General features: G+C 38.7%; 1 long non-coding RNA gene across 1 annotated transcript; it reads right to left on the reverse strand.

Annotated features, from left to right (window-relative positions):
* Positions 1–800: 800 nt before the first annotated feature.
* On the reverse strand, positions 801–13647 carry LOC120797626. The gene is made up of 3 exons (XR_005708553.1): positions 13537–13647; positions 8637–8758; positions 801–898 (listed from the first exon to the last, which is right to left on the reverse strand). It is a non-coding gene; the product is annotated as an uncharacterized LOC120797626 (long non-coding RNA).
* Between the last annotated feature and the right edge of the window lie 2395 nt (positions 13648–16042).

Consider the following 16042-nt stretch of genomic DNA (forward strand, 5'->3'; position numbering starts at 1 on the left):
CCGTCAATTCGGCCATATGCCAAAAAACACTAAATTTCAGGGACATCATTTAAAACAATTCACTTTGGCCTGTAAATGCAGGATTAACGAAGGGGCAGATACTGAAGGTATAAAATGTGTGTGTGTGTGTGTGTGTGTGTGTGCGCGATTTTGATTAATGAAAAGCTCATCAACAAACAATACAGGCTTTTTTTAAATGTCACGGATTATAACTTCCCAGACACACACAGGTGTTCCAGGTCTGCAAAGTCAGAGAATGATAAGATTGGTTGTTTGTTTTTGGACTGAAATGATCAGTACTCATTTTAAGAAAATCGCAAACAGAACACAAAATAGACGTCTGTCTTCACCATTAACGCATTTTTCTACAATGATACTGAAGAGTCTGTTTAGTAGTAACTAGTTCTGATATAAAAACAGAAAAATTATTTACATTATGCTGAAAGCTAAAGGTAGTTACTGAGCCCTTAATGACTTTCAGTGATCTCATCCATACTGTCAGTAATCCATAGTATTACAGTACCTCTGCTAAAGTCTGTCAGCGTTTTTGCTTTTCTCTTTCACATGTGAAGTAACTTTCCATATTTTTTTTTCTACTGTAACATCAGTGAGTCCCTAAAGGTCCTGCTTCCATCTTCTATTAGAGATAGAGGTTCCAAACTATGAAGCCGAAAGGTGATTTCCTGTGTTAGTCTGTCTACAGGACATGGCACTTTAAAAACAGGTGAGTGGTGAGGTGACATGACAGCATCTGTTTCCTTTGAAATCAAACAACGCTTCATAAATATCTGTGCTTATAACTTGCCTTCAAATCCCCTGGTGTCCAGGAGAAGATGCAGCTTGGAGAGATGACGGATGCTTTCAGCCATGAATTATTCACCACTTTAATTCCACGACCCTACAAAAGAGAAAACAGAGTTTTGGTTTATTTTATTTATCTTTTAAATCCACAAATAGATAGCTACAAAATGTTCCTGGTTAAGAATTTATCACTGGGCATCAAATAGTGAACCTTTGGTACTGTTGCCCTGAGAGGGTTATGACCAGTATCTGTGTGAGACTTTGCATCGGAAGTCTAAGCATTCGGTTAGTGTGTGAACAGGAAGAAAAAAAAAAAAAAAAAAAAAAAAGTAAAAATAGAGCCTTTTGACATTTCATATTTGGACTTGTTCAGGGAAAAATTAATTTAAAAACAGACAGAAGTCCTAGAATGAGATTTGTTGTGTATGTCTGAACCCTTCGCTCAAGAACAAAAAGGTACAAGAACAAATCTGCATTGTTGAGTAGCTGTATAAGTTTCACAGAAATCACTGATATTTGGACTGGGAAGAAATATTGTAGGTCAATGAAAGACTTAAAACAGTTGGATAAAAGTTAACACTTTCATGACGGAAATTGACATGTGCTGTTAAATACAGAGCGGCAGAAATATGACCAGATGCAGCCTAAAATACGTCCTTTAGATGAGCATTAGATGAGAAGACTTCACGTCTGTGCGTTAAGTTTATGGAGCTCCAGCTGGGAGGTGATTAGCTTAGCTTAGCATAAAGAATGGAAGCGGAGGAAACGGATAGCCTAACTCTGCGCAGAGTTCAAATAGACTAAACGTTGTAGTCTATCATGTTTGTTTAATCAATGCACAAACAGTAAAAATGACAATTTGTGGTTATACAGGGAGGTACATATGTATTTCGTGGCAAGCCAATAGCCTGATAACCAGTCATCTTTTTTTACTTCATTCATTTCAGCCTTACATTTTGTAAATCTGACATATTCAGAGGTCTAGACACATGCTAGCAAACAAACAATTGGGTGCAGTGGGTGGATGGGTAGACTTTAGATCTTTATGCCAACCTGGGCCAATTGCCTCCAAGCTCTAGATCCATACCAACACGCAGACGTGAGATTTGTACCAATCTTCTCATCTCATTCAGAGAAAAAATAAAAAAAATCATATGAGATCAATTCCAAATATCTATATTTCTTCAAGTGGTTATATAGAGTTAATAAATACACAGCACATATTGTATCAAAAGGAACCCCTGCAGTGAACAAAGGCAACAGTTCCTAACAGATTGTTTTGCATTGTTTTCTTCTGTCAGGACATTTATTGCTCTGACATGGAGAACAACCAAAAAATAAATAAATAAAAGCTGTCACAGATGAGCTGGTCAAAGCTGCATTTCAAACTCGATTGGGTTCAAACTCATTCATTCAGAGGGACTTTCAAACCCATCCTATCCTGTAGAACGAGGCACTCTCCCAAAATGCTTTGACATTTGGAGGGAAGTGGCTGAACAGATTGTTATGTCACCATTAGGGAGCTGTAATAAAGTCATATTTCTTTTGCATTTTGCATGACTGGAGGGCCTTCCACTCTCGCCTGTCTGCTCCTCTCACATCAGCCTCCCTTAAGTGGAGCAGTTCTGGGCTGCAGGTTTTGCCTCGCTGCCGCCAGAGTGTGTCTGTGCCAGATAGCATTGCATGATTACACTCGGCAGCACACAGTTTTGTAGACAGCATTATAGCAGGAGAATAAAATGTCTTAGGCCTCATTAAACGCCCACACATTTGGAAATTAAAAACCAGCTATTTATCATGGAAAAGGAAACAGGGAGATCAAAATTAAGTCTTTTATAACAGGTTATTTACAAGCTGTGGGAGGATGGGCTGCAGTGTGCATGACAGCCAAATCAACAGTCTTGTTTAGTGCATTTGGATAACTGCAAGTTGAAAAACATTTGATTTGATTTCTCCCTGGTGCCAAAGTTACGGGCATTGCTCGCATGCATCCTCATATTTGGATTTGGTTGAGATTTGGTTGTTGCAGTGGCAATCAAGTGTATAAAATGTATTGTGTTTCCTCTGAGCTATAAAGCACTAAAGCTGTTCTGACAGTTTGTTTTTTTTTGCCACGAGCTGATGCAAAGCTGATGTAGAACAATTATGCTTTCTGCTGTACAGTATATGTGAATGCACTATAAAAGAGAATGCTGTCATGTTAATTCTGTTCACATTTTCGAGCAGTATGCTGAATATGTGGCTCAAACTTTGTGTGCTATCACATAAATATTTGACCAGTTGCTAAATTAATAAAAAAAATCTTCATGGTCAACCAGTACATTTTAGGGCAGCAACCACAGTTATAACGTAAATGTAATCTCTCTGTCTACAGTGTGCGGCCTAAAATGGATTAAAATGCTAAATGTGCACAGCAATGATTGTCTTTTTCTTAGAATTTGGCCTACACAAATGAAGCTTTGTTTCTGTGATTCTTTCAGACCTACTATTGTGCAACCCAGCACCTCCCCATCACCAAAGTCCCTTTCAAAAGGTTGCAACAACCACCTGCCAGCTTTACTCTAACACCACCAGTATCTAGACTGTGGGGGATTTTGTCCTCTCTCCTATCTTAATATAAGTCTTCACTTAATCAAGGTGCATCCCATTGATCGAGCTTAATTACCAAGGCCTCTCTTTTTTGCTAACCTCAATAAATATTGTTATACACTCAAAACCCATTGCCTAGTGCGTTTTGAAAGAAACCCAAACAATGCACAACGCATTCACAAATAGAAGCATTTCTACAGTAGCTACATAAAAATGAAAATATTTTTCAAAAAGGAGGCCAAGCTATGCTGCCGAACCAGGTCCACTTTGGTGTTTGTGAAGTGGACATATTCCAAGTGACATAGACTTAAGTTATTGTTGCAAGGTTTTCAGCAGAGACAATGATAGTATCCCAGATAGTGCTGTAAACCACAGACTGCGAGCATATTTCTGGCGATGAAAAATAAACCAAATTATTAATTAGTTATTTAAACATGATCTCAGCTCTGTGGCTGCTGCAATCATCCCCTCAGTGATAAAATTAATAGTTTCACTGACTTAATGGTTAATATTTGGTACTGAACCGAGGACACACAAGAGCACTATGTTGTGATTCCCCATAATGTTTCGTTTAATGATCATGAAAAGGTTTGTCTCTAAGTATAACGTACATGGCTGGTGGCCATGATGGTCACAGGTCAGCAGTAAAGGCTTTCAAGAGGTGGGATCCACATCCTCCGGAAATCCCACTTGATTGACAGACTAAGCAAACTGTTTTTGCTGTTTGAAATGTTGCCGTTGTTTTAATCTTTCTGGAGCTCTGACAACCCTGCAAATCCTGCAAGAATGTCAACTATTACATGTTCTCGTACCAAAACAAACATGGAGAGCAACCAGCAGCTTGTACTGTTTTTTATGCAGCACAACATTTGCTCAAAAGGCCACAAAAAAAAAAAAAAAAAAAGCAAGAGAAAAGCATATAGTTTGGGTGAGATCCTGGATGGAGAGGCATGGGCAGCGTAGCTACAGCTGTTTATGTACTAGTATGTCTCCCTCGGGTGACACACACGAGACGTCATCTATCGCTAATGTAATTCGCAAATGTCAAACATGTTTTGAAAAATCTCTATGAGAAAAACTGGCAGAGACCGGATCTAGAGACCTAATATTAGAATCTTTACATATCACACACTATATGGTTTTATCTGCCAACTGTCGACACCAACGGACCCAGAACAGACCCAGTCCAACGTGGTCCGACCAGTTATCACACCCAAATCATATTCATAACCGGCTCAACAGTCGTAATTGTTTGCACCCGCCTTTAAGAAGCTTCATATTTCAGACCTGAAGAAGAATTCATGAAAACAAAGGAAGAACTATTTCAGCAACAAGTAAACATGTGGCCAAATCAGCCACTAAGACTCTGCTGTTTTCAGTCCTGAACATCATCAATCTTCATCTCTTTGATACAGACCTCTTAATGACTATAGTTAAGAATACAAAATGAATTGTCTTTGGACTGTCAGGCCTGTACCCAGTGTACCCTGTGATCCCAAACAAACTTGTTGAGAGATGACATTACTAGCCTTTCCCAAGTGGGCATTGCTGCTGTTTGGCTCTTCCTTGTGCCTCTCTGGGTTTGATTTTGAGCCAAAAGGAGCCACAGGATACAACTCCCAGGGCATTAGGATTCTCAGCAGTCACCCAGCAGAATTTCAGATCTTGCTAGTTTAAAGTGACAGGGTGCTTAAACTACAGTACATGGGGGTAAGAAAGAACTGCCTCCTGCTAACTACAAACACATCATATAAGGAACAGTAATGGGCTCATGCCCTTTCATCTGCTGCAGTCTGTTTCTTACAGTATTTCCCAACACTATAGTGTTACACCTCCTGGGTATGCATGCTAATGCCTTTTAAGCACTGTGACTTTATGATTTGGTTCAAAGCAGTTTGGAATAATGCGATGGAATTGGCTGAGGAGTCCAACAACTGATCTTTAATTCCTTGTCCAACTGCTTGGTCTCATTCTACAGTAACTCAGGCAAACTGATTAACCCAACCTGGATGTTCCTCTTATGTTGTCTGTACATTCTGCCTGTTCAGTTTTCATTAAAATTTGTTTGTCGGAAAATGGCAGACTGGGGAAACCGGCCACCAGTTTTATTTTGACAGTCTTTCAAAAAATTAAAACGCTAACTTTGCCTGAAAAAAAAAAAAAAAAAAAAAAAGGAGCAGAAATGACTAGATCACGCACACATGCCCATTAATCCACCAGTGCTATCCAGAATATGCCACCTCTAGGTCTGCTCACTAGCTTTTTCCAGAGCTTTCCACTGTAACACACAGTCTTCATCAGTGTGATCACTTTTTCATGGTTCAGTTGACAAGATCAGGAGCGGTTATGATTTCATCGAAGGCATTTTCAGGATGTTGCCTGTGTTTGAAGACCGTGTGGTACAGCTGAAAGCCCCTGGAGAGGCTAGTCAGTGGACCTTGAGTTGCGATTGTTTTATTTAGAAGTTTGTTTAGTTGAAATTTCATGTATAGTTTTGGTTTTATCATTGTACCATCAAGTTTGTGAAACATTAGCAGGACTGTTGCATCTGGATGTGAGCTCTTAAGCGCTTCTCTGGTGATTGACTGGATCAGTAAAGTATGCTTTGCATCTTCCTTTGCTTGATGATAGACACACAACATGGCTGTTATATCCCTTTTTGTGTGAAGCCATACCCACTGCTACATCCCCCTTTTATCCAACTGGTATGAGTGGCATGATGGTGTACATTATTTCTTTCCATGTCCCTAACCACCCTTTCCACAACGTACATTCAAAACATTTGGAAATATCCTGTCTACGGGCAGAGCGGGTTGAAAACAGAGCCCCTCACTGATTCCAGTGGTGAGAGTAATTTGGTGTAATTGCAATGTGGGTGAAACCTTTGAAGACCCAGTTTGTGTTGTGAGTGAAACAATGATGATTAGAGCTTGTTCACTTGTCAATAGTGATTAGGGGAGCGACCACATTTAAAAAGCAGATCTTTTTTATCATGCAAAACCTAGTTTCCAAGATTAAACATTAGTTTTAAAAATACTTAATGTTTTATTTTTAAATGTGAAGACAAAGTATTGTGTTTTTATCTAATTATATAATCATTAGGTGTATTTTTACATTTTTAGTAGCCATGATTATCTACATGGCTGACCAAGACTGTGATCAACCATGTGGAAGGGACAAAAGAATATATTTACGCTTTAGCCGCAGGGAAGAACTGTTTCAGTGACAAACAATACACAGCATGAGCAGACTTGAGGCTTGAAAGGCCACTGCTAACACCACATGATATAGATTACCTTTAGAGAAATCTGGGCACCCATTAACACTGCTGTTTGATCTCAATGGCACAAATTGATCCAAGGTGAAGAAATTGTTGTGTAATTATGATTGATGATGACAAGAAGGGGAAATGATTTGTGCCTTTAAATTCTCAGTTCCTTACTTAAAACTCCACAGTAGGAGCTCGAGGAAGCTGTAAGGAAATGTGAAGATTGGGCTAATGAGTAGCTAAAACCATGAGATTATTAGAACTGCAATGTACTATTCAGGGAACAAGGCACACTTGTGTTACTGTTTTACTACTTTACTGCTACTAGTCCCAGCTGGCACATTGTAAAAAGCATAAGCTATTATGCCAATTCTCATTATTATTATTATTATTATTATCATCATCATTATGCCAATACAGATAAACATTTGAAGGATTAAAAATCCTAATGCTGTAAGTGGCAATGTGTGTCCATATATGCATAACAAACAAATATTGTTGATAACGATATTTAAATAAATATATATATAAATTCATCTTGACGGTTCATTGTTGACCTTGGAAATAGTAGTTTGACCACAAAAAAAAAAAAAAAAAAAAAAAAAAAAAATCTATGCATAAGGTCAACTTGTGGTCAACAATGTTCCTGAGCTTTCAACTGCATTTTGTGGCCTTCATTAGCAGGTGGGGTTTGCCTTGTAGTCATAATATTACATGATGTAATGCTACATATAACATAAGTTGTCATAACGATGACATCTTCAGGACAACTGAGCAGACTCAAACGCTGATGAAGGCCACGAGATGTGCCTGAAAGCCCAGAAAATTTCCAGTGACTGAACTTATTGCTAAGAAATTTTTGGCCGAAAATGTTTAATGACTTTTTAAACCAAGATATGTTCTGGGCAGGACATTTTACAGTTGAACGAAACTAAATGCTAACACCAGATTGCTAACAAGCTGATGTTAAGCTAATGTTTAGCATGTTTTCCACATTAAATTAGTGTGTTAGAACGCTAATCTGCTAATTAGCACTGAACATCACCATGTAATTATGACACTTTCTAAATTACAGCAAACATATTTTTGTCTACTGCAATGTCTTCTTGTATATCAGTCGATATACAGTATATGGGTCTATAATACAGTAACAGCTGTCCGATTTATCTGTTTAGGCTCTAGTAGACAGAGGATAATTTAAACTAAATCCTGAAGAAACTGGATACACTGTTTATGCAGGACATTGACAATATGGAACACATTATACCCAACACATCCGGAACACATTAATACAACTACATTTAAGTTTAGGGCCATAGCCCAGGGCCAAACATTTGTGTGAACAAAAGGTGCATTTTATAAAGGACCCTGCCTGTTAACAAATGCATTAAAGTTCACACACACTTCAGCTGTTCACTCACCCATTTCATTTTCACATCAATGACAAAGTGGAAAAAAAAAAAAAAAAAAAACAGTAAATAGCACGCTATTTATGGTATTATGTCAGCTTTGTCGTGATGCTAGTAGACTGTCTCAAGAGGAATATAATGTCAACAGCCCAAATCAGTGACATATTTATAAATATATATAAAATAAAAAAAATAAAATAAAAAAAATCATGTTTGAGACAAATAAAAATCCATCATTGCTTTTCATATTTTCCCTATAGAGACCCACGCCTTCAACATTTTCTTCCAACAGCCTCAATTGAGCAGGAAGGATTTTTACAGTGGCAGGGCATCTGTGACTCAGTGTCTGGAATAACGCTCTAAATAAAAAATAAAAGCAATCTGCTCTCGTTTCACTCAATGCACCTTTTCCTTCCCTGTTGCCAGGGGGATGACCAAATTCATTTCATATGCGAGTGTCGTGCTTCACTGCCTCCTGAGCACAAAGCAGAATCATGTTCCACTTTAAAAACGTTAATTTTACATTTTTAATGAGTGGCTGATGGCTTAAGTAAGTGAGTACCACTTACAAGGGAAGATGTGATGTTCTGGAAATCCTCCCTCGCACTCCTGTAGCTCCTCGTCCTGGATTAAATGATCTCTCCCGGTGAGTGAAGGAAGGAGATGTGGTTTTATTTGTGGCCTGTGAGTCCTGTTATAAATAAGAAAAATGATTCAAAATTTGCCAGAAGTTCATATTTATATTCAAAAAGGATTTAAATTTCTTTATGCTGAATATTAACATTAAAAAGTGTACATTTTTTGGATGCAAACTCTACTTTTTTCACATAATTGTTGCACATTCTACACATCATGTGTTAACTTGCTGCAGTGGAATCCAGTTAGTCACGGAGATTCCTCAATTTCATGGCTGATTAGCCTGATGCCAGGATTATCTCTTGTTATTTTAAGGCAGATAATACAAGATTATGACTTAATGGGATCTGTGAAATCAGCTGGAAGACACCGGGGGCCTCTCTTGAAGAAATATCCGCAAAATGCAGTTCATGCTAGTCAAATGATGAATTGGTGAGGTGAAACAGTTGACCAAAGCTTTATATCCAAAGGGAAAATTTGACACATAAATCATGTATGCGCCACACATTAACAGTTCAGTTTCACAGCAAGTGAAAATTGTACGGCTTTTGAGCTTGAGGTCATCCACAATTTTTGTGAAACACCATCCTCTTCTCCTTCTACACAACCCACTTATCACGGGCTAGCTAGCTGCCCAGTGTTGGTAAGAGAGGATTCAGCTTGCCTCAGATATGAGCTAAGCGGTTTATAGCACAAATTCTGCTCTTTTTTTTTTTTTTAAGGTAATTAGCTTGTGTTCAGTGCTGTCATATCCAAAAGTGCAACAGCTTATGAAAAAACAGGGCAAGAAAACAAGAGCCCAGGCCTCCCCAGGGTCAGTGCCCACCACAGCCTGAATTATAGCACCAAAGGAATCCTGGGAAGCGTGTATTGATTTGGCCTGACACTTGCTGCCACATTTAGCTTAGCCGCTGCTGACTCGCAAAGGCTTCAAGCAGTTATCTGCCACATTCTCTACTATCTTTAAAGAGCAATGAGAAATTACCTCATGCCATAGAAGATTTATCATCACATAATTAGCTTGGTGCACCTAACGGCAGATCTCATCTGACTGCTAATACAAGCTTAAAGTTCATGTGCACAGGACTATGCTTAATTAACTTTTTAGCATGAGCATGCTGTGACGAAAACGCTGGCCTTTATAAACTACATTTATTTTACAGATAGTCCGGGTGCTCTGCTGCACTGTGGTGTCATATGTCTGCTGGATCCCACAGACAACACTGTTATACATCAGTGCTGAAAAAAGAAAGCTGCGCAGTGTTAAAAATATATACAAGCCACACAATGTCAGAGGCATTTTTCTTTTCGGTAGTCAGTCATTACATTCTTTTCTTGATGGGATTCATAAAGTGTGTCCTAAATCATTACGTATTCATTCTCAGCAGGTTTTCAGTTTGTAGTGTGTTCACAATTGCCGAAGTGGCAAAATTAAGAAACCTCAAAGGTCAGTATGCATACTTTAAGTGTGCTTCTGATGGGCGCTGTTGCGCAATGCCATCCACAAATTAAATCATGCATTCCACTTCAAAACATTTCATTGACAGTGGGCTTCCTAAGTCAATTAAAATCGGTCGGTGCACATATTACATTTCCCATTAGTACAGAATTATACTAATAGGACTAACTATTTAACCAGTTGTGGAGTAGTTTGACAATCAAAAAAAAACACCAACTCTACCCTATGGAAATTTGGTTAGGCATGGATGGTCTCCTTGGTCATTCAGCTGTCCAATGACTCCTGGTCCATAACTTGCTGTAACAAGTTTTGGACTCAGGTTCCTTGATGACAACTAAGCAAAGTCTATCTACTGAAAAAAAAAAGACCATAAGATGCAACGGGAAAGCTCTAAAAATGTAGTATGTGTATCTCGAGTTAAGATATTTCCATCACAGTAAAAAAAAAATGAGTCCTTGTACAGTATACCAGGTACAAAAAGAGCATAATATGGCAACACATAGAGGACATAGCCATACAGTTCTTCTTTGTCCACTGCACAAACTGCTACTATTAATTGTGTCAGCAAGTTCAAATATTAGCATTAAAATTATAGCAACATTATAGCACAGACTTTGTGAACTTTAATCAAAAACACTCTCATATTTCCATATGTCCAAAGTAAGAGTTGCTGCATTTCCAGAGGATGTGTTGTTAAAAGCAGCTTCAGCTGCTTACCTATGAGCTTCTCCTGAACAGGGACCAAATAACTGGATTTACACTAATGAGGAAGATGAAAATGTTAAGCTCACAGAGCTAACAGAGAATTACAAGAAGCCGGCTAGCCAACTAGCTCTATGCTGCAGAAATTGTCGTAGTATTGAAACTGTCAGCTCAAGATAATGCGTTGCAAAAGCAGCCACATTTAAGCCCTATACTTGAGTAACACTGCATCTGTAATGTTCAGTGAAATTTTGTCCAGTGTCATGAGCAGATTTGACTTCTCACATTGCCAATGTGCACATTTCTACTCATCTGTAAACATCTGATCACCCAGTGTTGTTGCTCTGAATTATTCTGGGCAACTACTTTGTGCAAAGAGCAACTCATGGCCAATATTCAACTGGAATCATCTAACACTTTAGCATTTGGAGAACCCATTGGCTTTAAGCGGCCAAATGCTATCATATTTTACTTATGTGAGGGCACTTCTGTGCCCTTTAGTCTCTCCCCTTTTCCTTCTACAACTGTCAGTCAGATCTGATTTCTCTTTTTAATGTTTCCAATTGATTTAATTCTCTGGGTAACAGTTGTAACATCATAAGGCATCTTCCTCTGCATCTCTGTCAGCTACAAATGCAGTTGGGGGACCACACTGGATGAAATGGGTGAGGACAGCTTCACAATCGCCAGGGGTGTTATTCTAAGATCAGGCTGGAATCAGAAGTTTTGTCGGTTTCAGTTAACCAGGGCACTGCTAAATGGCTTAAGCCAAGCATAAGCAAAGGCTCTGAAATATTGCTGCATGACAGCTAAAGTAGCTGGGTGCATCAGGGACATGTACCCAGCCTAAAGAGCCCTCAGGCTTTCTCTTCCTTATGACTGACTTTAAAGTGTTTTATCCCTGGGACGCTGTGATAATGTGCATTAAGATCAAGAACACTTATTTCAATTGTGCTTTATGTTTTATTCTGGCCTTAAATTTGGTGGTGTCTAGACTGTGCTTTGCTAATAATAACTCATATGAGAGGATCCCCTACTGTGAGGAGAGTTGACTTTAAGTACGCTAACATGAATCTTCTCTATTATTTTGTTGCCAAGACAGAATTTGTTTTTTCAAGCTTAGTTAAAAACGAAAAGCCAAAGCAAAATCTAATCTATATACTGGTCAATTCTGGATAAGAACTACAAATTTTCATAACAACAATGATATCTTGTGTATCTCTGGTTAAAGGATGAAATTAATGTTATTCTATACTTCTTTTATTTAAAAAAAAAAAAAAAAAAAATCCTTCGATAATACCTAAACCAGCAATGTTTCAGTCTACCTGTCTGTCAACACTTTTCCACTTCTGCTGCCTGTCTGTGGCACTCAGCCCCAAACCCGTCGGCTGTACTGAGGAGATAAATCTTTAAAAATGACAAATATATAGTTTCTTTTTTTTTTTTTTTTTAAACAAAAAAATATCCTAAAACAGCTGGATAATGCACATTACTCAAGTCAATAGTGTATTTGTTGAGGACTATTTTCAGGCCCAGATATAGTGGGCTAGTGAGTATTTAAAGCACCTGGAAGGCGTATGTGGAATCAACTCAAAATAAACTGCAATGCCCATGTTCATCGTGATGAAAGAACATGTAACCAATGGACATGGAGCTCTGTGACACAGGGGAATAAGATAAATTAGGCTTTGACTTAACAATCAATGCTTAATAGTAGGATCGATTCATTGTTGGTTTTGGTATTTTCACTTTAAAACTCTTTAAAACAATGTCTCCGAAATCACAAGAACACCACATATACACTCAATTTCATTAAACCACAGTCAGAAATATCTGCCTCACACTTTACTGTCCATAGAGATGTCTCTGTCCAGGTGACATGATTTCTCAGTTTCTTTCCTGTTACTGAGTGTTGAGGCCTCGCACCCTCCTCCCCTCAGACACCAACACTGACGACACAGGTGACATCGATTAAAGTCCATGAGGGTTTGGAGAAGAAAAGATTGTAGGATTGTGTCCACAACTGCATGAGTGTTCAATAAATGTTCTAAAAATGACCGTCCATAACGGCAGCAGCTTGCAACTTGAGAAAGGACTCACCAGACAAATCACTGAGAATGAGAAACATACAAATAAACACACGGAGGAACATTTGAGGTCATTTCCAATTCTTTTCAGTTGCTGAGTTCAAGGCCCCAAGCCCAAAAGAGACAAAGAATATGAAAGCGGTGTAATACAACACCTGATAATGTGCCAGAATATTCCTACACTCTGACACAGTGAATTTGACTTCAGGTTTATTCGTATTCATACACTGGGAAAGCTCCAGATACTGTCATTACCTAAACACACACCTTGAAACTTGATCAATCCCAGAGCCTGGGAATCTTTTCACCATACAGTTTCAAATCTTATCAGAGAAATATGTTGTTTGATTTTTACTCTGTTCGAAAATTAGATTTGTCTTGTGGCCTCTTTATTACACCAAACCAGACTTAAGTTGGATGGTTGGACCGACCAACCAGTGACCGAGAAGCTCAACAAACTACTGACCCGCACTGCCATCCACATGTGCTTGTTAGCAGACTAAAAATCCAACCTGAACAGAACATGATACTGTAATATGAACAAAGTTTATCTAAAGTTAGAAGGCCAAGAACATGGAGTCTTACCTGTGATATCAGGAGACATCTGCATGAAAAGGACTAACCTTCTGAATGAAACTTTTACTTCCTGGAACATGGTCACTTCCTGGAACAGTAGGCGTAAACATATACTTCAACCAATCAAGACATCACAAATTTTTCAGAAACCCCGCCCTTTTACCCCCCTGATCAAATCAAAGTCCTTTCATGTCCTGCCTGGTAAAAAAAAAAAAAAAAAAATCACAGGGGTTTGCACTTTTGCACAAAACTCAGTTGCTGTCCTTTCCAACTAATTGCACCAGGAAAACTCTGGTTTGTATAGGCCTGTCCACAAAGTCAGTCTTTCAAACGATATAAATAGCATATAAATAGCAACCAATAGAGCAGTTTTTACTGTCTAGCAACAATTAAATTCTCCATTACATTTGATTTGAATTTACGATTATTCAGTCTTATTGGGCTTTTAGTTTTCACCAGTAAACATAAAGGCAGGTAAATGTATCACAACAACATCCAACAGCTGCACAAAATATATTAGACAAATGGCTGTTTTCAACATAGTTTAAAAGGAGAAAGTATAAGGTTCACAGTTAGACATTTTGTAGGTGAGAGAATGATCCAGAGGGCTGGAGCTCTGACAGGTCAAGCAGATATGTGATGGTAGTATTGGTATCAGTATTGGTAGCATTCTAGGCAAGATGTTTACACTGATTTACTCTGGGGAAAGCAACAACACATAATATTTTGTGGTGTTCATGGGGCACTGGCATTCATTAGTAAAGCAATCATCACAGAGGAATGTACATTGCAACTGTTCCCTGCTAAACTCATCTCCTTCTAATTTTCAGCATGAAATTTTCTTACGTTGAGGCAAATGATTTAATTCTATTCCTTTCTGTGGTCCATACTCACAGTGCTCTAATGTTTCAGTGGCTGTCAGAGTGCATCTCTGTTGGGTGGACTTGGTCTGTTTCTACTCACACCAGGAGAATTAGATCTGACAGGATACTGAATGCAGACCTTGCAATAAATCATTGTGTTGGCTCAGATTAACCATAACTAATAAATCATCTTATGAATAGAAATACTTTATACGCAGTTAAACTATACACAGGGAGTAGTACTGTAGATATTGTACAGTACAATACAGAGAGTCTAATGCAACTGATCCCTGTGCTATTTGAGTAAACATACACTCGTACAAAGTGTTTGTAGAAAACCAGTAAAAGATGGGTCGGTTGGTGGAGCCTGTGCTCTTCCAACCATGCTCCTCTTGGGGTTATACAGTGAGCAGCTCTCAGACATTTCATAGAGACATTTCATTGATAAAAACCTGAGGAGAAGTTTTCAGCTTCCCAGAATCACCCCACCCTGATTTACAAGGGATTGCAGACTCTTGACCAGATTTTTTTCTAATCTTTTGTGATTTTTCCCCCCGGATTTGCTCTGTATTTTCACTCAAAATCTAATACGACCAATACACTGCTAGCGAGCTAATTAAATGAAATGAAATGCATGAAATTAGAAGGAAACACTGGAAAGCTTTTAGTGTGGCACGGCTACACGTAGGAAGTGCTTAGTTCCCTGTTGAATGTACCCACTGAATGGTGATCTTTTTGCTCAATAAAAATGTGTCTAAATATACACCAAGCACTGCATTAGGAACAACATAGTATTTCTGGGGTAGGGCCTCCCTGTGCTCTGAAAACAGCCCCAATTCCTCATGGCATGGATTCCACAAGATGCTAGAAACTTTCCTTTGAGATGGTCCATGTTGACACGATTGCATCACATCATTTCTGCACATTAATGCTGCCAATCATGGCAGCCACTGAAGTACAGTGAACGCATTGTCATGTTCATGAAACCAGTTTTTAATAGCTACTTCCATTATCATGCTGGAAGTAGTCGTTAGAAGATGATAAATTGTGGCCATAAAGGGATGCACACGGTCAGCAAGAATATTCAGATAGGCTGGGGCGTTCAAACAATGATTGCATGAATAAGCAAGTGTACAGGTGTTCCTAATAAAGTGCTTGGTGAGTGTTGTGGCACTTTTCTGTTGGCACGTGAGTTTGAAACAATGCAAAGAAGGCGTGCTCTTATGGGATTGGTATGGCAAAAGTCCAAATGACAGGGAGCATGTCTTTCTACAGGGCTGCAGGCCCCTGATTGATTGATTGATTGATTGATTTTGGCGACATCCTTCTCCACAATGCCATCTGATTAACAAGAATTAGAGAGGCCAAAGGTGCTCTTAAACATCTCTTACCACACTGAACTTGGTGTGATTATTATTTGATGTTTGTTAATCCATTGAACTGTTTACTTAACTGCGATGAGACAATTACTTTTTTTAGCCATGCTGGCTCTATGGATGGCAATGTCATTCAGTTGTGTCGGTTGGTCAGTCCACCACTTTGGTCCGGACTGAAATATCTCAACAACAACTAAATTGATTGCTATATAATGTGGTACAGACATTCATGGTCCCCAGAAGATGAATACTAATGAATTTGGTAACTTCTTGACT

Source organism: Xiphias gladius, chromosome 12 (assembly GCF_016859285.1).
Source record: "Xiphias gladius isolate SHS-SW01 ecotype Sanya breed wild chromosome 12, ASM1685928v1, whole genome shotgun sequence".
Classification (NCBI taxonomy): Eukaryota; Metazoa; Chordata; class Actinopteri; order Istiophoriformes; family Xiphiidae; genus Xiphias; species Xiphias gladius.